Source organism: Pinus tabuliformis, chromosome 2_2 (genome assembly GCF_031772625.1).
Source record: "Pinus tabuliformis cultivar Carrire ecotype Pingquan chromosome 2_2, CPIR1, whole genome shotgun sequence".
Lineage (NCBI taxonomy): Eukaryota > Viridiplantae > Streptophyta > Pinopsida > Pinales > Pinaceae > Pinus > Pinus tabuliformis.
This window is the reverse complement of record NC_142300.1, coordinates 1,231,486,901-1,231,509,369: the sequence shown is the minus strand read 5'-3', so window position 1 is coordinate 1,231,509,369 and position 22,469 is coordinate 1,231,486,901.

The following is a 22,469-nucleotide window of genomic DNA, read 5'->3' as shown; positions in this document are numbered from 1 at the left end:
AGCCTCACTCTCTTAAAAATCAATAATAAATCCAATTATTAAATTAAATAAAAAAAATCATGAGAATTCCTCAAACTAAGGAGTCTAGTTTGGATGAGAGATTATCTCAAACTAGCTCTTCTAAATTAGTGTGTAAGTTGAGAAATTGTCTCGACCAAGTGAATCTAAGATAAATGCACTATCTTTTTTTTTTCCAAGGAAAAAAACAAACTTTTTTATAAGAAATAAAAAAGTTACAAAGCATATGAGTTAACATTCTGCAAAAAATCTGCCCGATAAGGAGCCAAGACTCCTCTGATAAAGATCATCAGCACCCCTACAGAGTACTAACAAAATCTCCTGTGCTCGGCCTGAACAGCCACAACCAAGAAAAAAGAGTTGAAGTCCACAGTGTCTCCTGGGTCTCCTTTCAAGAGGAAAACAACCCAGGACAAACCATACAGTAACCAGATCACAATCCGCTCTATCAAACCAGAGCATAACAGTATATAAGGGGAAAAAAACATAGTTGACATATGCCACCGTTATCGTATGAAACACAGACAAACTAGTGCATATATATGGAAACCAAAAAGCATTAAATGTTTGGAGGTAGATCTGACACACGGATCTGATCCTGAACCTGTTCCGTTACTCTCCAAGAGCCCACAGCTTGCTGCAGGCCTTCTTTAGATAGTCGATCCGCCTCCTCATTGAACTCCCTGTAGATGTGATCAATAGAAAAGACATTAAACTGTTGTTTTAACATTTGAATTTCTTTTAGTAAAGGCATCAACATATAGTGCTGGCATCTATGCTTCCCATTAACCCAGTTAACAACATTCATCGAATCTCCAAAAATCTGAACTGTGAGGATATTTTTTTGAAAGAGCCAACAAAGGAGCAGCTTTAAAGCAGTGAGTTCCGCAAAGTTGTTAGATCCCCTCCCTATTCCCACTGAGGCCTTTAGTGAGTGAGAGTCGCTAAGATGTATGCACACCCCAGCACCCATGTAATCATTTTGAGCTGCCCCGTCAAAGAAAGCCCATGGTATCCCCTCTCTGATACGAGGTTCTTTTCGCTGGACAAGATTTGCATATTCTTCCTTTACATGAATGCTTTCAAGGATGGCACTGCTTTGAATGGCAATAGCAGCCACCGGGGTCGACGAGCCTCTAAAAATGCTACGATTCCTTGCAATCCAAATACCCCAACAAATGATGAGGGGTAAATTCCTCAGATTCCTCTCTTGAAAGTGATTCCACCAATATTCCCAGGTTGAGGCCAAACACTCTCCCTCCCATCTTAATTTAATATTTATGAGCCTTTCTACTTCATTCCAAACCTGTTTTGTAAAGGGGCATGATAGGAAAAGATGTGAAATGGATTCGGAGTCAGCAAAACACAGGGGGCATCTTCCAGGACCCTGCTTAAACCGGCCTTGAAGAATTTCCCAGGTAGGGATCTTACGGTTTAAGGCACACCAAAAAAAGATTCTAGCCTTTTTAGGGCATTTAAGTTTGAACAATGGCTTTGACCACCAAACAGGAGGGTTCCAGCCTTTATTCTTCATCAAGAAACTGTAGCCAGCCTTTGGAGAATATAGCCCTGTCTCCGCATGAGCCCAAACCAGAGAATCCGGTCTATCCTTTATTCTTACATTGGATCTTCTAAGCTCCTGAATGAATAGCTGCCATTCATTCCTCCAGGCAGGATCTATTCCTAGATCGACATCAGACTTCCAAGCCTGCCCCCATATAGATGACTGCTTCATGTTTGCAATTTGCCTTAAGTTTCTAATTCCAATATCGTCCAGATGAGTGAGCATTCCAGGAGAAAGGGTGAAACCCTCACTACACCCCACCCATGGGTCCCTACCGATCCTCAAATTCTCACCATTTCCAACCCGCCAAGCCAGCCCTTGTTCAATTACCTTAAAAGCCTCAGAAGTGGCTTTCCATATGACATAACAGTTTCTTCCTTTTTTGTTTGGCGTTCTAATCGAGTCTTCGAGTGGAGTAGGGTCAATGTACTTCCTCTTGACTACCTTCATCCAGAGATTCTCCATGGAGATGATTCTCCATCCTGATTTAGCTGCTAAGGCTAGGCTAAAGTCAGTGGGACTTTTCAATCCCCATCCACCCCATTCTTTTGGTCTTGCGATCTTTTCCCAAGCCACCCATGGAAGAACTGAATCCTCTTTTGACCCAGACCACAAAAACCTACTGCAGATCTGCTTTATTTTGTGAAGAATCCCTTTTGGGATCCAGGTCAAAGCTGCCCAAAAAACCGGAATAGCCTGAAGGACTGAGTTTACCAGAGTAAGCCTTCCTGCTCTAGAAAGCCACTTGAAACTCCAATGGGAAATTTTTTGTTCAATCTTCGCAATTAGCCAATTCCAGTCTTGCTTTCTGTAAGATGATGGTTTTAGCCAAAAACCAAGATATTTGAACGGCTGCTCCATATTACAGGTTCCAAAAGGCAAATGAGCAGCAATCACGGCCTCCTCCTGCCTATTGAAGCCCTCGAAAATTAGCTGAGACTTTCTCTCATTTATTTGAAGCCCTGTAGCTTTCAGGAATTGATCAAGAATGCGCTTTATCTCTAAAATTTCATTTAAGTTCCCATTTGAAAACAAAAGAATATCATCGACAAAAAGCAGATGAGTAATGAACAGATTAACAGCAACTTCCAAACCTTTTACCAAACCTGAGCTTTTTGCCTTTGCAATAAGTCTGCTCAAGCCTTCAGCAGCAAGAAGGAAAAGCAGGGGGGAAAGCGGACACCCTTGTCGCAGCCCTCTTTGACTTTTAAAGAATTGAGAAGCAGCTCCATTTATCAAGACAGCAAAATTTACATTTGTGATACATCCCATGATCCAATTTATGAAGCCCACCTGGAACCCCAGGTGTGTCAAGAGAAGCTTTAGATACATCCAACTGACCCTATCATATGCTTTAGATAGGTCTATTTTGAGCACTGCCCCTTTTTTGTTTGCTTGCCTGATACTGTGGATAGTTTCTTGAGCTACCCCTATAGCTTCATGAATTTGGCGCCCATCCAAGAAACCAAATTGTTCCTTTGAGATACAGCAAGATAAAAAGGGTTTCAGGCGAACTGCGATGATCTTTGCTATAATCTTGTAAATGGTATTGCACAGAGAGATAGGCCTAAAGTCTTCAAAAGAACCAGGGTCTTCTTTTTTTGGAATAAGAGCTATGAAAGTTGCATTGAACGGGCCATAGATTTCTCCTTTCACTCTAGATTCCTCCACCACTTCAGTAATTTCTGCCCCGATAGATTCAAAAAAATGTGTAAATAGTTCTATGGTCCATCCATCGGGTCCTGGGCTTTTATCTTTTGCCATAGACTTTATTACACTTTCTACTTCTTCCTTTGTCACTTCTCTAAAAAGATCATCAGCTTCTTCCTCCTCCACAAAACGAGGAAAAGCCTAGGCAGTTCTGATGATTTCAGGCAGTGAGATCCCCCCAGGATCGGAGAAGAGAGATTGGAAATGATTCTTTCCCATAGAGGACAGATCTTCAAATGATGAGGCCTCCCTGCCTTCAGAATCCCTCAGCTTCCAGATAGTGTTTGCATTCCTCCGCCCTCTTGCATAATTATGAAAAAATTTTGTGTTTTCATCCCCTGCTCTCAGCCAAATAGCTCTGCTTTTCAATCTCCACTCCTCTTCTCTATCCAATAAGATTTTCGCTTTTCTCTTTTCCAGAGCCAGGATTCTTTCTTTCGATTCCTGGGATGCATAAGCATCCGCCTCTGGGTCTTCAAGGACCCCCAGGGCCTCATCAATGTTGACTAGCTCTTCAATTTGTTTTTTCCTTCTAGCTGAAGCCCATTCAATAGTAGCTTTCTTGAGTCTCTTAAGATTATCCATGAATCGAGCTGCTTTATTCTCCTGATGCTCTGAGCCCGCATGTCTCCAGGTTTCATTGAAAAGCTTTATGAAAGATTCCTCCTGAAGCCAAGAGGCATTAAATTTGAAAGGAGCAGCCGGTTTTGAAGGGGGCTTTGAGAATTCCAGCAGGATGGGAAAGTGGTCTGAGTTTCCACCTTCACCCACCCATTGCCGGAACAGAGGAATATTGGACGCCAACCTTTCATTGATAAGAAAACGATCCAATCTTTTCGCAATCCTATCATCCCCCGTTCTTCTGTTCCTCCATGTTGGTTTTGCTTTAATGATATTGACATCAATCAGATGATTAGAAAGGAGGGCATTGGAGAAGAAATCAGTCAGGGGATCCTCCCTCGCAAGAGGCCCCCAAGCTTCAGCGATCCCCATAGAAAAATTTAGGTCTCCCCCAATTATTAGGTTTTTATCTTTAAACAGTGCTTTTGAAAGGAGGTCATTCCAAAAAGAAACCCTTCCCTGACAAGGGCCGTAAACATTAACGATCAACAAAGGGATATCAAAATCAGGAGACACAACCTCCAATCCCAACACATTTGGAAATCCCCAGGAATTTAAAATCTTCAGCCTTCCTTTCTTAAACCCCAAGGCAAGCCCTCCTGAATGACCTGCAGCATCAGCAGCTATGAAGACCCAACCCGGTAAAAGAGAGCAGAGAGACGATTCAATATCCATACTTTTTCCCAATGTCTCTTGAAGAAACACTATATCCGGGTTATTACGAGAGATATGGTCTTTCAGAGCTAGTTTTTTGGGTTTACTAGCTAAACCCCTGCAGTTCCAAGAAAAACAAATCATTTTATAACCGCCTCAGGGGGTTTTGCTGCTCTAAGCGCCCCAGGAATTGTCATCTGTTTCCCATCAGCTACATCATAAACGGCTTTAGCTTGAGTTTTTGAAAGCATGGATTTTCGCCCTCTACCTTTCTTAGAACAAATCTTAGGGGTTTCAGACCCTAACCCACCTACAGGTTCCAAGATCTCCTTCGAACACCCCGACTTCTTGTTGTGGGATCTAAGGTTATAATGGCGAGCAGCGGAAGAGGGTCCAGTACCCATACCCAAAGGGGGAAAATCCTCACAGTTCAGATTTAAGGAGGGCAATTCAGCAGAGAGATTTTCAATATTTTGCATAACATCCTTACATTTATTTAACAGAGAAACCCCCCCGACAAAAGATTCAGAAAATAATGCAGTATTTTTTTGAGAGGACTGCATACCCGATTGATCTTCTTCGTTGACGACGGCCGGAACAGGTGTAGGAGGATCCATCATCGGTTGATCCTCAGGCGAAATCGGCGTACCCCCGTCCTCCTTGTGCTTTCCTTCCACTGACTGATGCATGTGCTCTTCCGCTGTAGTCCCAGTTGGAATAGGCTCCTCCTGCGGACTCTCGACATGCCTCCTAGGCCCTTCCCACTCCTCTTCATCTCTTTGTGTCCTCCTCTTTCTCCTTCCCAACGGGCAATCCCTCGCCAGATGCCCATATTCATGGCAGCGATGGCAGCGGAACGGAAGGAGTTCATAGTCCAAAGGCTGTTCTACAACGTACTCCCTATAGCGCAAAGTAATAGATTTTGCCAGACCTTCCTTGGGGTTGAGTCTCACCAGGATTCGTGCCACCCCTTTCTCATAAGTATGAAGATACGACCTATCGGCGTCCAGATAGGTTCCCAACAAGTTCCCTATAGACTTAAAAACAGAATCCGCCCAGAGGAATGGAGGTAAGCTTGGAGCCCTTACCCATACAGGAAACTCGTCAACCTTTTCTTTGGCGGCATCAAAGAGCGGCGTCCATCTTTTGAAGAATACCGGCCGGTTCCCGAATTCCCAATTTCGCCCTTCAACCCATTCCAGAGCCTCCTTGCTGTCGAAACTGGCTATGAACCATCCTTTAACCAGGGAATTTGTTTTGAAAGAGGCCGCTGGAGTACCTAGCCATTGTCTCGCCGCCCACTGCCTGAGGGCTTTGCCTGAAACAGGCCTCCCTCTGATCCTGCCCACAAGTGTAACCTCTGCTACCTCCAGAACGTCTTCCACCTGCACGTCCATTCCCAGAACCAGTTCTGAAAAACACTTAGTCTTCAGCGGTTTTGACTTCTTCCTTTTTTCACCTGACCTTCTTAGCTCCGGCTCTGTATTCTTATCACCGATATCTGGTGTTTGTACTCCAGATTCCCTTTGCGCCCCATCTTCAGGCCCTGCTGCAAGATCAACCCCATTTCTTGACGGGGTTTCTACCAGCCCTTCGATTGGGCTGCCAATCGCCTCTTTCTCGGAGAGGTCCCTCTCAAAACCTTTATCTGCCCCGAGCGATGAAGATACTAACCCCTGCTTAGCTTGCCCACCAGAATCGATAACCAGCCCCTCCGACCTTACAATACTCTGAGAAGGGTCCTTAGAAAAAAGACCTCTGTTAACAGCCAAGCGATGAGAACTTCCCCCGGCCTCATTCCCTGAATCTTTGAGTCCCCCTACGGACCTCCATACCCCTATGTTATGAACAGAATTGATGATATCTTCCAAACCCCCTGACGGACAGAAGATTTTAGATGGGGATAAAGACTTACCAGTCGGCGCAACAAAACCCTTGTCTCCCCAAGAACTCAGCTCAGCCTTAGGGATTTCCTTCTCAGAGCTCTTGCCAGTGAAGCCCAGGTTACCTGATAGATCCCAACTCTCGTCCAGCAGGCCTTTAGCAAAGCTTGAAACCCTTGTGACACCAGCCGAGATCGAACCAGCTCCATGCCCATCAGTCTTCCCAATTAACTCTCCGAGGTTCTGCGCGTTGATTTCCTTCCCCCATACCGTGAGTAAGTCTTCAGGAGATGGGTCAAGCTCCACCGACTCATTAGCAATTACCATGGTAAAAAACCTAAATGTCCGTAAATGGCAATAACCCTCCCAACCGTTACCCGAGAAAGACAGCTGAAAAACCGCCTGCAAACAAAGAAGGCATACAAAGCAACTATACCGGGACAGCACAGCTCCAAGAAAAGTTCACGGGTTACAAACAGGAAACCGCTCTTGCAACCCTCGTTCGAAGCAAAACCCGCCAGCCTGAAGGAAATTTTCTTAACCCAACCGTCAACGTCCCGCCTGACCCACGACGTAACCAATAGCTCGCTGGGTCTGCCAACGCTGTGCCTCCGTACCTGCGTGTCAACCTGCAGGAGCCTGCATCACCTAGACCTAGGGCCTAGGGTTCCCGGGTCGAACCCTACCCTCGCCATCCGCTCAAGAGTGATAGGCCACTATCTTAAGACCACTTACTCATGTATTTAAATGTATTATTAAAGTATTTGAATAATGTGAATTACATGAGCATGAGAGACCACATGATGACTCTCTACCTTTTCCACCAGTTTAATTTTTGTGTGTTAATTTGACATGCATATGGTTATATGTCTTTGTGATTCTTCTTCACGTGGTATCGGAGCTGTCAAGAAGTGGAGCCTGTTCTGAGTTAATTCCCATAAGGTTAAGCCAGGAAGTTATGAAAGACCTATGTGCTTGTGTGGCTGATGCGTGTTAGTAAGGCCACCTGGAGAAAGTGAGTGCTAGCTTTGAAATTTGTTTGATTTCAGGGAGGCAGAATCTACAATGGAGCTTTTCTATGCTCAACTTGGAGAGTTCGAGGAAGAATTTGTCAAACAATCATGGTTTGGAGAGTGTAAGGTTGTCCTGACACAATTCGCAGAAATTCGAAGTCAAGTTCATGGTGGGAAGCCTCGTCCGATGACAAGGTAGTGACTATTCTAGCTGAATTCTGTTGGATCAGCTTAATGCTCATGCTCATGTTGTTGAAGAGGTATTCATTTTTGGACTGAAAACCAAAACTTGAAGATCGATCCATAGTGAGCTGAGTTGTTTGGTTATTATCCAACAATCTAATGGTTCACCATAAGATTTCGAAATTGTTGTTGAAATTGGAGGATTCTACTGAGGATAGAAACAGAATCAAAATCAGAACCAGAACTGAACTTATGTATATTAACTCTCGAGAAAATATTCCAAATCCCAAAAGCTTTACACAACTCTTCATTTCCGTTGCTATTACAAAAGGTTGTATTGTCGAAGTTACGCTATTTTGTCAACACAAGCTCTCCTTACAGCCTCTGGTTCCCGAAACGTAACAATGCCATAGCCCTTGGAGGGCCCAATGTTCTTATCAGTGATGACAACGACCTCCAAAATCTCTCCAAATTGATCAAAATAGTGCCTCATCATTTCATGCTGAGATTCCCAAGAGAGGCTGCCAACAAAGACTTTGGTAACAGTCGTATCTCCGAATTGGCTGCCGCCACCGCCACCAATCAGTTGCTGTTGTTGTTGCTGCGCCATAACAAAAAAAAACACCCTGAAAATTATCTTGAAATTCTTTGAAAGCCTTCGTACTCAGTCCCGATAACAAATTGGAAGCGAGGATCCAACCATGGCTCCAACATGAATATTACCGGGCATCAACACTGACAAAAAGGCCTCATCTTTCACGGCCTCGGACCACAATCCTGCAAAGCTATCATGGTGCAAGATCTTCTTTGTTGCTCATAGAAGGGCTCCGCGTTGTGTTGCCTGCAAGTAAGTAAGTTTTTAAGTTCCATTTTTATCTTTGCTGGACTTGAACTGTTGATCTCACCATGGCTCAGTTCTTCAACTTCAAAGCTTTCCTGAATGCTGAGCGGTTTTATCGTTATTATACTTAAATTGTTTCGATATTTGAACTCTAGACCACCGAGGTTCAACGCATTTTGGGTTTGTGAAGAGTTCATGTTAGCCTGAAAATGCCCGAAGTCTCATCAGAGGAGTGCCAGGCTTTGTCGTTGGATTCCTTCATGCCTGGGGCAGAGGCTAACACTGATTTTTACATTACTTCATAGTTTTATAAATCCGCACAATACGTCCCCTACTTTTGCTTGGCCAAAGTCAATAGGATTTTTGAATTTGCAAGTAAAAAAAAAACCAATATATTTCATTCTATGTACAAGTTCCCCATTGGAGACACCATCAAAGTGCATGCGAAGGAAGCTAATATACCCTGAGAAAAAGCGCACTTAGAACCACTTAATTTGCACCAAGAGAAGGGTTCCTGGTTCGAGTGGGAGAAATGGCGAAAGATGGTAGGTTTAGGGTCGAAAAATCCAACAGCCAAAACTACCAGCTATGGAAGATGTAGATGGAAGATTATCTGTATCAGAGAGATCTGTACCTACCATTGAGTGGAAAGACAAAGAAGCCGACGAGTATGACAGACACAAAATGGGATATTCTCGATAGAAAGGCACTTGGAACAATATGGCTATGCCTAGCGGCGTTGGTAATGTTTAATATTTCAAAGGAGACGACAACAGAGGGTTTAATGTTGGCATTGGCCAAACTATATGAAAAATACTCGGCCTCAATTAAGGTATTTCTTATGAAGCGTTTATTTAATATGAAGATGTCAGAAGGTGGATCTGTTGCAGACCATTTAAATGATTTTAATACAGTTACAAGTCAGTTAAGTTCTGTAGGGGTAAATTTTGATGATGAAGTTAGGGCTCTGTTATTTCTGTGCTCATTGCTAGAAAGTTGGAATGGTTTAGTTATGGCCATTAGTAACTCTGTCTCTGGATCTAGTACTTTAAAGTTTGATGATGTTGTCGGTGCAATCCTTAGCTAGGAAATGCAACAAAAAAGCTCCGGTGAGACATCAGGTAATGCTTTGACTGCAGAGACTAGGAGAAGAAAAATGGAAAGAGGAAAGAGCTCTAGATATTGCAGTAAGTCAAGAAAAGGCAGATCCAAGTCCAGATCTGGGATAGTGTACTAGAAATGCGGGAAGAAAGGACACCTGAAGAAATATTACAAGTCTCGGAAGGGAAAAGAAGGAGACGTGCAACAAGAAAACAATCATGAAGTGAATGTAACATGTGATGTGTTACAAGACGCTTTGATTCTTTCATTAGAAAATATTATTGATGCCTGGGTGGTAGATTCAGGGGCCTCATTCCATGCCAAACTTGATAAGAAACATTTTCATGATTATGGTCAAGAAGATTTTGGACAGGTTCGATTGGGTGATGATAAACCTTGTAAAATCATTGGAATGGGTACAATTTTCATAAAACAACAGAATGGAAATCAATGGCTATTTAAGGAGGTAAGGCATGTTCGAGATCTAAAGAAAAATCTAATTTCAATAGGGTAGTTGGGAGGTGAAGGCTGCGTAACTACTTTCACAAATAAAACCTGGAAGGTCACTAAAGTATCCCTGGCAATAGCAAAAGGAGAAAAGGTTGGTACATTCTACTTATGCAATAGTATTTCTAATGTTGTTAATGCTTTAACCTCTACATGAGAAGATACGGCATTGTGGCATCATAGGCTTGGGCACATGAGTGAGAAGGGGATGCAAATTCTTCACTCGAGAAATTTGTTGCCAGGTTTGAAGCATGTTGATTTAAAATTTTGTGAAAATTGTGTTTATGGAAAACAGAAGAGAGTCGGATTCCTTAGAGTTGAGAAAGAAAAGAGGAGCGAAAAATTAGAGCTTGTGCATACAGATGTATGGGGACCTGCTCAGGTATCATATCTTCATGGCTCTCGTTATTATGTTACTTTTATTGATGATGGAACCAGAAAAAACTGGATTTATTGTATTCAAAATAAATCTGATGTATTTGATACTTTCAAGAAATGGAAAGCTTTGGTTGAAAATGAGACAGGGAAAAGGTTGAATTGTCTCAGATCAGATAATGGAGGTGAATATTGTAGCAAAGAGTTTGATAGGTACTTTTTAGAGAATGGAATTCATAGAGAGAAGACAGTTCCAGGAACACCACAAGAAAATGGTGTGTCAGAAAGGATGAATAGGACAATCATGGAGTGTGCAAGGTGCATGAGATTGCATGCAGGATTGCCTTTACAATTTTGGGCAGATGCTATAGATACTGTTGTTTATCTAATAAATAGAGGGCCTTCAAGTTCCTTGGATGGTGGTATTCCAGAGGAGGCATGGACAGGTAAAAAGGTAAACTACTCATTTTTAAAGACTTTTGGTTGTGAAGCCTTTGTCCACATTAACAAAGAAAATAGAACAAAGCTTGAGGCAAAATCAAAGAAATGTACCTTTATTGGATATGGTGTTAATGATTTTGGTTATCGCTTATATGATTATGAAAATCACAAAATCATTAGGAGTAGAGATGTAATATTCAATGAAAAGGTCTTGTATAATAATCAGTTGTAGGAAAAGAAACAGGAAAAAGAAAGCAGAGAATACATAGTGCTTGACGATATCACAGGAAAAGTGATGATGCCTGAAAATCATAATGATCAACAGTGAGAACAACAACCACAACAACAACAAGCACCTCAAACACCTGAAAGTAGTGTTAGAAGATCTACCAGGATAAGTAGACCCCCTGAATGATACTCTCCTTCATTATATTATGTATTGTTGACTGATTCTGGTGAACCAGAATGTTATGAAGAAGCAGTGCAGGTAGAAACCAGGAAGAAGTGGGAGCAAGCCATGAAAGAAGAAATGGATTCCTTAGCACATAACTAGACTTGGGACTTAGTTAGGTTGCTTGCAAGTAAAACAACATTGCATAATAAATGGGTTTACAGGCTAAAGGAAGAAGATGGAGGTAGAAAAAGGTACAAAGCTAGACTTGTGGTGAAGGGGTTTGCACAGAAAAAGGGTATAGACTTTGATGAGATATTTTCTCCTGTTGTGAAAATGACTTCAATCAGAACTATTCTAAGTCTAATAGCAGCTGAAGATTTGCATCTTGAGCAGTTAGATGTAAAGACAACCTTTCTCCATGGGGATTTGGAGGAAGAGATATATATGTACCAGCCACAAGGATATGAGGTAAAAGGGAAGGAGAAACTAGTGTGTAGGTTGAAGAAGAGCTTGTATGGCTTAAAACAGGCTCCAAGGTAGTGGTATCTAAAATTTGACAGGTTTATGTCTGAACAAGGTTATACTAGATGTCACTCTAATCATTGTGTTTATCTCAAAAGGCAAAATGATGGCAGCTATATTATATTGTTATTGTATGTAGATGACATGCTTGTTGCATGTTCTGACATGCAGGAAATAAATGTGCTCAAAAGGAAATTGGAAAACTCATTTGCAATGAAGGATTTGGGTGTTGCAAATCAAATCCTTGGTATCAGAATAATTAGAGACAGTAAGAATTGAAAATTAACATTGTCTCAAAGTGAGTACATAGAAAAGGTGTTGAAAAGGATTAATATGTAGAATGCAAAACCTGTTCGTATACCTTTGGCTAGCCATTTCAAATTAAGTAAGGAAGCGTGTCCTAAGACTTAGGAAGAAATGGCTCATATGTCTAAAGTTTCATATAAATCAGCAGTTGGAAGCTTAATGTATGCAATGGTTTGCACAAGGCCTGATATTGCACATGCAGTGGGAGTTGTAAGCAGGTACATGAACAATCCAGGAAAAGAACATTGGATTTCGGTGAAGTGGATTCTCAGGTATTTGAGAGGTACCACAAATCAAACATTATGCTTTGGTGGTTCAAACATTGCTCTACAGGGATATTTTGATGAAGATATGGCAGGTGACAGAGATAACAGGAGGAGCACTACAGGATATGTGTTTACTGTAGGTGGAATAACTGTCAGTTGGGTTTCAAAAATCCAAAGTGTTGTTGCACTTCCAACAACAAAAGCAGAGTGTGGTGCTAATATAGAGGCTAGTAAAGAAATGATTTGGTTATGTCAAAGGTTTCTAGATGAATTGGGTAAGTAGTAGGAGTTGGGCAGGTTATACAATGACAGCCACAGTGCCATACATCTTGCAAAGAACTTTGCATTTCATTCCAAGACTAAACATATATAACTCAAGTACTATTTCATACGGTCAACATTGGAAGATGGACAGTTGAAGCTGGAAAAGATACACACTAGCCAGAATCCTACAGATATGCTAACAAAAGTTGTAACCAGGGAGAAATTGAGAATCTGCTCAGTTTCAATTAGTCTTCAAGTATGATGAAGAAGATGAGAAACAACCAGGTCCAAAGTGGAGTCATTGTCTAGCAAATGAAGCAACAGTGGTGTTGCGATAATCAGTCTCGAAGTGGGAGATTGTTGGGTGTAGAGCCTGATTATATTTTGTATTCAAAGGTCTCAGCTAGATGTATACCCCAAGAAGATTGTACACCCCTCCACGCGGGGGTCTGCGGGGGGGACTTCCCCCCACGGGGGTTTGGTGGGGCCAATCCCCCCCGGCTGGGGGGTCTGGGGGCTAGCAGTCCCCCGACAGGGGTTTGGGAGTAATGCCCCCGAAGCTAAAAATAGATGTAAAATTGCCTTGTAAAAGTCTAGTAATTTCCAGTCAATCTGGGCCATTCATTAGGTGGATGATCTGACAGTAGAAGTTATGTTTAATTTAGGTTTTTTTTCCCTAGAAGGCAACCCCTCACTATATATGAGGGAATTGTATCACGTCTATGTATATCTGTATTCTGAGTGCAGAAGAGAGAGGAGATTGAGAGCGAAGAGGGTGTTACAGTGGATCTGCTGTATGTTGTATCACTTCAGTTTGCTATATAATATAATAAAAGAAGGACTGATTGTTTCTCTGTGGATGTAGCCCAAACTGGGTGAACCACGTATATCTGTGTCTCTCTTGTTTTGTGTGTTTATATTTCTGCAATATTTTATATTTCTGTAATATATAATTTTCTAACACTTTTCATCTTTGTCTTTCTCCTCTTCTTCTCCCTCTAGTTCCTCACCTTGTTCATCAGTTTCCTCCTTGGCATCTTCTTCTGTTTCTTCACCACTTTCCTTCTCTTTCTCTTCCTCTTCCTCCTAATCTATTTCCTCTTCATCCCCTCTGCTTCTCCTTCATTTGTTTCAGTTTCTTCTTCATCCCTCTCACTGGAAATAGGGCTCTTGTCATATTCGAGGGCTTTTATATCCTCCTCTGTCTGCATGTCTCCGAAAATTGCCCATGTGATAGGAATTCTAAGGTTTTGGAGGGCATCTTCTATGATGAGTCTAATTAACCCATGATGGGATAGCTGTCGATAGTTTCCTTCCTGCACCTTCATGCTCATATCTATCAATGATTGAAGAAGGAAGTAGGGTATGTTGAGTTTGTGGTGAGGAGGTGTATCTACTCTAAACCTCAATTCTTCAAGAAGCCTAAAGTGGTATCCATATACCACACTATACCTACCTTCACATGATATATATTTTATAAGGTTGTAGCTTATTTCATTCCAAGGGTATGGTAGGCTTGCTCTTCTTACTCCATTTTTGTCTTCCATGGCCTCCTCTCTCTGTAAAAAGAATTTCTTCTCTACAGTTTGGCTATTTCCCTTGTCTTCCTTTCTCTAAGGCACTCCTAAGGGGAGTGTGGTAGTTCTGCTTATGAGTTCAGGGGTGAGCTCTATGGAGAGGGATCTCACCACAATAGTGGCATAGGTTCTAGTTAGTGGAATGAGGGAGAGAGCAAAATCTCTCGCTACTTCATCATCATACCCCCTCAATTTCTCAAGGAAACCCATCCAATTATGCATTGTGAATATTTCTAGCATAAGAGGGTGTTGGTAAATCTGCACAGTGTTGATGGGATCCCTTCTATTAAACCGCCTTGTCATTTTGTCTGATGGGTGGAGGAGTATATATTTCTGATGAAAAATTATAATGAAGGATGAAATTGAGCTGAAATTTCTATGGATACAATTCCCTTTTATTGCAACCAATTTCAACAAACCATAGGATTTTTTTGTTCCTTTCACTTGGAAAAATAAGAGGAAATGTAGAGCCTACCTCCTTACAATGCTTGATGTAGCCAACCCCTGTTTTTCTACCTCTGAAATTTCTCACTACCAATCCTATAGACTGCTTGACTGTATCCTTTAGGATTCCTATGGGATCCTCTAGGATTCCCTGTAGGATCCTATAGGTGGTCCTGCATAGGAAAAAAATAAAATTTACCTCTCCTGTAGATTGCTTGAGGGTAGAGAGCAACATTTCTAGTGTGAGCCTCGAGAATGTGAATGCATCTATGCATGGGGATCAACATTTGTTTCCTCTTATGGTTGATTTGAGTAAGGTGGTGTGCTGGTATCCGAGGTACGAATATCTATTTTTGGATCGTTGGTCCCACTATCACATCATCATTCTCCTCACCTCGTAATCAACTACCACTTTGGGAATCCATAGCTTAACTACTTTTGACCTCATCCTCCTTTTCTTTGACTTGATTGTTGCGACATGTGTGAGAACTAACTGTTTTGTCCTCGCTGACTGAATGAAGGTGTCCAAGTTATCTGGCCACCTTTTACTTATAAACCAACTCATTCACAATATTTACATCTTTTGATCACATTGTGAAAATGAAAGAGTGGAAGCGAGATACTTACTTGTGGTAACAATACCTTACTACAGTTTGTTGAAGAAATGAGGTTTTTGTTGTGTGCTGGTTGCATGTGATTTCTCCTCTCTTTTTTTTTATATTCTCCTTTGATGATTTTCCTTAATGTGCAGGTACCTAGTGTTGATGATAATGATGATGTTTCTATTGCTAGGCTCTGGAGGATCTTCTCCTAACTTTGGATCTCCATTCTTGAAACTTGTTGCAACCTATGATTTCGATTCTGTGGGATAGGCTGCTATAGGATTTCCTACAGGATGTCCTGTAGATGCTTCTCCCTCAAATATTTTAATCATATTCTACTGCTGGGATCTGAGGATTATTAGCATGGATAGAGAGCACGTAGGGGTTTGTGAATGATTAAAAATAACTTTCAAGTGTTGTTCCCTTTCTCTCTATCTTCATATTTTTTCTCTATGTTTTTTTTTTTTGAAAAATGTAATTTTTTGGAAACTGTTTTTTTTTATGAATGCAGGGGCCGATCATGGTGGAGAGAGGTATGGTAATTATATGGTGATGTAGGAATTTATTTCTTTGACATGGGAAAGACATTTCCTTGCTCTAGGGTCACTTCCTTTAGGATTCCCAAGCCATTGTAATTCCTACAAGATCATCCTATAGGTTTTCAGGGAATCCTGTAGAAAACACAGAACTGAAAAAAATGAAAGGAATGGTGGAATGATGAAGGATAATAAATGGAGAAATAAAAATATGAGCTGAATAAGTCCCTTTTGATTTTTCATTGTTGCTCTAATCGTCCTCCTGCTGACCTGAAAACAATATTTTCATAATTTTTCTTTTCTCGTTTTTGTTTATATATATTTTTTTGAAAAACAGCTAGTCTGCCTCCAAGAGGTTTTCATCCTAGCTGCTTTCCCTAGGTTCCTCAAGAGATTTTTTTACCTGGAGATCTTTTTATTTCTCTCCTTTTTTTGTTTGACGCCATTGGGCCACATCAAGAGGTTTTCAACCCAACAGTGGGACTCAGGCGCCTCATGGAACTTTTCAATTGAGTCTCCTTATCTTTTTTATTTATTTATTCTTAGGGACTTGATGATGTAGGAGTTGAGACTTGCTCCACAACCATCATTGTTTTTTTGATACCATCAATGAAATCTTTCTTTGACAATGGCCTTTTGTAAACTTCCAATATGTGCCCATTAACAAGTAAAGGAATGGCCTCTGCATCTATGGTACAGATCTGCACTGAACCATTATCATGACATTTCTCTATGACATAAGGCCCTAACCATCTAGTCCTTAACTTGCCCTTAAAGTCTTTATATATGGAATCTTATAACAAAGCCCAATCACCTTCTTGAAATTTGTTAGGCCCCTATACTACTAGTGTAACCCCTTATTGTTATTAGTACAATCCCCTTATTATATTGTTGTACCCATGTAGTCCCCATATTTTTATTATTGTGCCCCATAGAAGCCCACTATTGTTATTATTGTGCCCTTACATTATTATTGTTATGTCGACACTGATTATATTATGACCCCTTAGAGTCCTATATATAGAAAGGAGGTCTTGTCATTTGTATCATCCAAGAATTGTTCATTTGTGTAATGTAAAGGAGGTTTCCCCCTCGAAGAGGCTTATTTCTAAGGCATTCATCTATCTTTTGTACCTTTTTGTGAGCTGGTTTCATAACATTTGGTATCAGAGCTTGGGATTCTAGGGTTTCACTGCTCCAAACAGGTCATCGTGGAATTTTTGCTATAACTTTTTTCTGTGACGTTTCAAAAGCTAAAAAAAAAACCCATTTAAGACAAAATCTCACTGGACCTCGGGTCTAAATTTCATATCTTGTCTCGCTATATTTTTGGAGATATTATCTGAGGAAGTTATGGATTTTGCAAGCTCTAGAATTTCATCTAAAACTGGTCATCGTAGAATTTGCGCTATAACTCTTTCACTACAAAGTTTCAAAAGCTAAAAAAAAAACCCATTTGAGAACAAATCGGTCTAAACTGCGGCTCCAAATTGTAGATCCTGTCTCGCTATATTTTCGGAGATATAATCTGAGGAAGGTAGGGTTTTTGAAGACCCCCAAATTACATTCCAAACAAGTCACCTTGGGAATATTCTCATAACTGTCTCTTTGAGAATCAGATTGAATTTTTGTAAGAAGTTACAGAAAGAGGACAAAATGTAGCTTTTATGGTACCATTTTCAGATCCTAAGGTTGAAACAGTGACCCGCAACACATCGTACAAGTTCACTCTACTGAACAAGTCTATACTCACGTCATCATGGAAGATTTGGCATAAATCTTCCTTGGAGAATCCAATTTTGATCAGACTTGTGGGGTTAGAAATAGGACTTAGGGGGCTATTACAGTTCACAATTTTAGAACTGGAAGATCCAAAATTAGAGAGTTACAATCGTTTAAATATCGAGATCCTAAAATCAAGAAAAGACGATATGAGGAAGTTTGATGGCAAGGATCCCGTAAATTGGATACTACAGATGGAGCAATATTTTGATTTACATGAGGTGCAACTGTTACAAAAGGAAAGGTACGTATTGCATCTTCATATTTAGAATGAGATCAACTTTTATGGTATAAAGAGCTTTGTTCTCCTAAACGACTTGTTACATGGTCAATTTTCAAGGAGGAAATGATAGCACATTATGAAGATACAAAGAGAAACACCTTCTTTAGCCAATTGACAAATCACAAACAAAAGTGTTCAATGGTAGAGCACATTGAGGAATTTAAAAAATTGAATATAAGGGTAAAAGATATTCCAAAGAAGCAAAGGATTGATGTCTTCATAGGTACTTTAAATGATAACATTAAACATGAGGTTCATCTTTGGGAACCTAATTAATTGGAGAAAGCATTCAAGTGGGCAAGAAAAATTGAAAGTGAAATTATAATACTAGTGATTACCCCATTACTATTGTAGTTGCATCCTTTATTAATATCGTTGTGCCCTTATTATCCCCATATTGTTATTAATGTGCCCCATAGAATCCCTCTATTGTTATTTTTGTGGCTTTATATTATTATTGTTAGGTTGGCTGGGTTATATTGTGACTCCTTAGACTCCTATATAGAGAAAGGAGGTTTTGTCATTTGAATCATCCCAAGAATTGTTCATTTTTATGTAATGTAAAGGAGGTTTTCCCCTCGAAGAGGCTGAATTCTAAGGCGTTGATCTATCTTTTATTTCTTGAGCTGGTTTCATAACATTTGGTATCAGAGCTTTGGATTCTAGGGTTTCACTGCTCCAAATAGGTCATCGTGGAATTTTTGCTATAACTTTTTTTCTGCAACATTTTAGAAGCTAAAAAAAACCCATTTGAGAAGACATCACGCTGAACCTTGGGTCCAAATTTCAGAGCTTTTCACGCTATATTTGCGGAGATATGATCTGGGGAATTTGGTCTTTTTGCAGACTCTTGTATTACATTCCAAACAGGTGACCTGGGGAAAATCGTCATAACTCTCTCTCTCTGAGCATCAGATTGAAATTTCATCAGAACTTACAGAAAGAGGACGGAATTTAGTTTCTTTCAGATATCGTTCAAAGCCAAAGGTTGAAACAGTGACTCGTGGCACATCGTACAAGTTCTCTCTACTGAACTAGTCTATAATCAAGTCACTGTAGGAGATTTGGCATAACTCTTCCTTGCAAAAACCAATTTGGGTCAGACTGGTGGCATTGGAAAGAGGACACAGAGGGCTACTGTAGGTTGCAATTTTAGAGTTAGATGATCAGAAAGTACAGAGATACATCAGAGGCAATATCGAGCTCCTACAAAGTGAAAAAAGGTGTGTAGATTTTTTTAAATTTTTGCTTAAGTTTGGTTTGAAAATTTATTTTGAAGGAATTCAAATGGCATACTAGAGATTTATTACCGGTAGCTAAAGCCCCGAGGAAAGAAAATGCAAACACCTAGTAAGAAACCTGAAAGCTCTAGCATGACTCATGAATAAGAGGAAGAAATGCTACATGATATATCAAAATTACAAGAACAAGTGCAACAAATGTCACTCTCACAAAAGCTAACAGAAGCTAAGATAAATGGCATGGAATCTAAGATAAAGGGCGTGGAAGCTAAGATGAACGATTTGAAGATAGATTTGAAGAGAGACATGGAAGATTTGAAGACAGACATGGCATATTTGAAGATAGATTTGACAAATTTTCTATAAGAAATACTTACTAATGGTGAAATGGTAGTAAAGGAAACTCATGATGCAAACAAAAGAAATGTTAACCATGATTTCTTAGACTCTAATGTGGGATTGAAGACCCACCATATTCCAAAAATCGATATGAGGAAGTTTGATGGCAAGGATCCCGCAACATGGATATTACAGATGGAGCAATTTTTCGATCTCAATAATGTGCAAAATACACAAAAGGTACGTATTGCAACTTTATATTTGGAACCAAATCAGTTTGTATGGTATCAATGGCTTTTCTCTCGTAAACAAATTATCACTTGGGCAATTTTTACGGAAGAATTGACATCAAATTATGAGGATACAAAAAGCAACACTTTTTTTAGCCAATTGATAAGTCTCAAACAAAAGGGTTCAATAATGGAGCACATTGCGGAGTTCCAAAAATTGAACGTAAGGGTAAAAAATATTCTAGAGGAGCATAGGATTGATGTGTTCATAGGAACTTTAAAGGATAATATCCAACATGATGTTCACCTTTGGGAATCTGATTCATTAGAGAAGGCATTCAGGTTAGCAAGAAAAATGGAAAGAAAAATTATGGCAACCAGGAAGCATACCACTCACAACTATAAAGATGGAAGTGTTGTTGCCCCAAGTCTTTCACAACCTATAAGGTTGACACCAAAACAATTGGAAGAAATAAGAGCAAAAGGGCTTTGTTACAGTTGTGATAGAAAATACACTAAAGGTCATAAGTGTGCTGAGAAGAAATTATTCTACATAGATTGCAAAGAGGAAGAAGAAAAGGAGCAAGAAAGGTCAAAAGAAGAGGATATATTCCAAGAACAAAGCCTAGATAAAGAAGGAATGAATCCAACCATATCTTGTAATGCATTGGCGGGAATTACTACTCCTCAAACCATCAAGATAGAAGGAAAAATCAAGAAGAAAAAGGTAATAGTGTTGATTGATTCAGGAAGTACCCACAATTTTATTGATTTTAAGGTAGAAAAAGAATTGAATTGATTCTTATATCCAGCACCAGAGTGTCAAGTGATGATTGCAAATGGAGGAACAATAAATTTCTCTGGAAAGTGCCATAATATCAAGCTATTGACGGGACAATATGTATTGACTAGCCCAATGCTTTCCATTCCAATGGGAGGTGCTGATGTTGTACTAGGAGTCCAATGGCTACAATCCTTGGGTACAATAGCTTTTAATTTTCAAGAAATTTTCATGAAATTTTCTGTGGAAGGAAAGGAAGTTAAATTAAGGGGTATTGCAGGGAAACCGGAAAAGATAATAAGCTATAACGGTATGACAAAGCTTCTAAAAAAGGAACAAAGGTGTGTAATTGCACAATTATGTTCGCTAGATGTTTCCACATTGCAATCACCTATTTCTCCAGATCTCCAAAAAGTCTTGGAGAATCATTCCAAGGTATTTGAGACTCCTAAAGGTCTCCCACCTATTCGTGATCATGATCATGCTATTCATCTGATTCTAGGAAGTGCTCCTCCAAACATCAGGCCGTACAGATATCCCTATGCCCAAAAGAGTGAAATTGAATGTATGGTTGCAGAAATGTTAGAGGCTGGTATAATTCAACCGAGTCAAAGTTATTTCTTTGCTCCGGTAGTATTAGTGAAAAGGAAGGATAGATCATGGCACATGTGTTCGGATTATAGGGAGCTCAACAAGCTCACTATTAGATATAAGTTTCCCATTCTCTTCATTGATGAATTACTGGATGAATTGCATGGATCAATTTACTTCACCAAGTTGGATCTTCGTTCAGGATATCATCAAATCAGAATGAAGATTGAAGACATTCCAAAAACAACATTTAGAACTCATGATGGTCATTATGAATTTTTGGTCATGCCTTTTGGCCTTCCCAATGCACCTTCAACATTTCAAGGTTTGATGAATTTCATTTTCAAACCATTCCTTAGAAAATTTGTGTTAGTATTTTTTTATGATATACTAATCTATAACAAGTCTTGGAAGGATCATGTTGAACATGTTGACAGGGTGCTACAACTATTGGAGGAGAAACAATTATATGCAAAAAGATCCAAATGTTTCTTTGGAGTACAAGAGGTGGAATATCTGGGTCATATTGTATCTCATGAAGGAGTTAAGGTAGACCCTAGAAAAATTAAAGCCATTAAGGAATGGAAAATCCCGACATCCATAAAGCATCTGTGAGGATTTCTCAGGTTGACAGGGTATTATCACAAGTTTGTTAAGAATTATGGGAGAATAGCAGCACCTCTAACAAGATTATTGAAGAAAGATGCATTTTCATGGATTCCAGAAGCAACAAAGGCCTTCGAACATCTTAAAGAGGCAATGTGCCAAGCATCGGTCTTAGCTACACCGGATTTCACAAAAAACTTTTTTATGGAATGTGATGCTTCAGGAAATGGAATTGGTGTTGTTTTAATGCAAGATGAAAGACCCATTGCTTTTGAAAGCCGTCCAATCAAGGGAAAGTTTTTACACAAAGCTATTTATGAGAAGGAAATGTTGGCAATACTCCATGCACTTAAGAAATGGCGACCCTACCTAATGGGAAGACACTTCAAGGTAAAAACGGATCATGATAGCCTTAAATACTTTTTAGAACAAAGATTGTCCTCTGAAGAGCAATAAAAGTGGGTCACAAAGATGTTGGGTTATGATTTTGAAATCATCTACAAAAAATGGAAGCAAAATGTGGTGGTAGATGCACTCTCAAGAAAGGATGAGGATGTCGAAGCATTGTTGTGCGCCATTTCTATTATCCAACCAGATTGGATAAACGAAGCAAGGGAGGAATGAAAGAATGAAGAAGAAGTGTGGGCACTTATTCGAAAGTTACGACAAGATTCCGGTATGTCTGATACATTTAGCTGGAAAAATGATTCTTTATGGTACAAAGATTGCTTATACCTCTGTAAGAATTCCCAACTAAAACAAAAGATTCTTATGGAATTGCACACTTCTCCCTT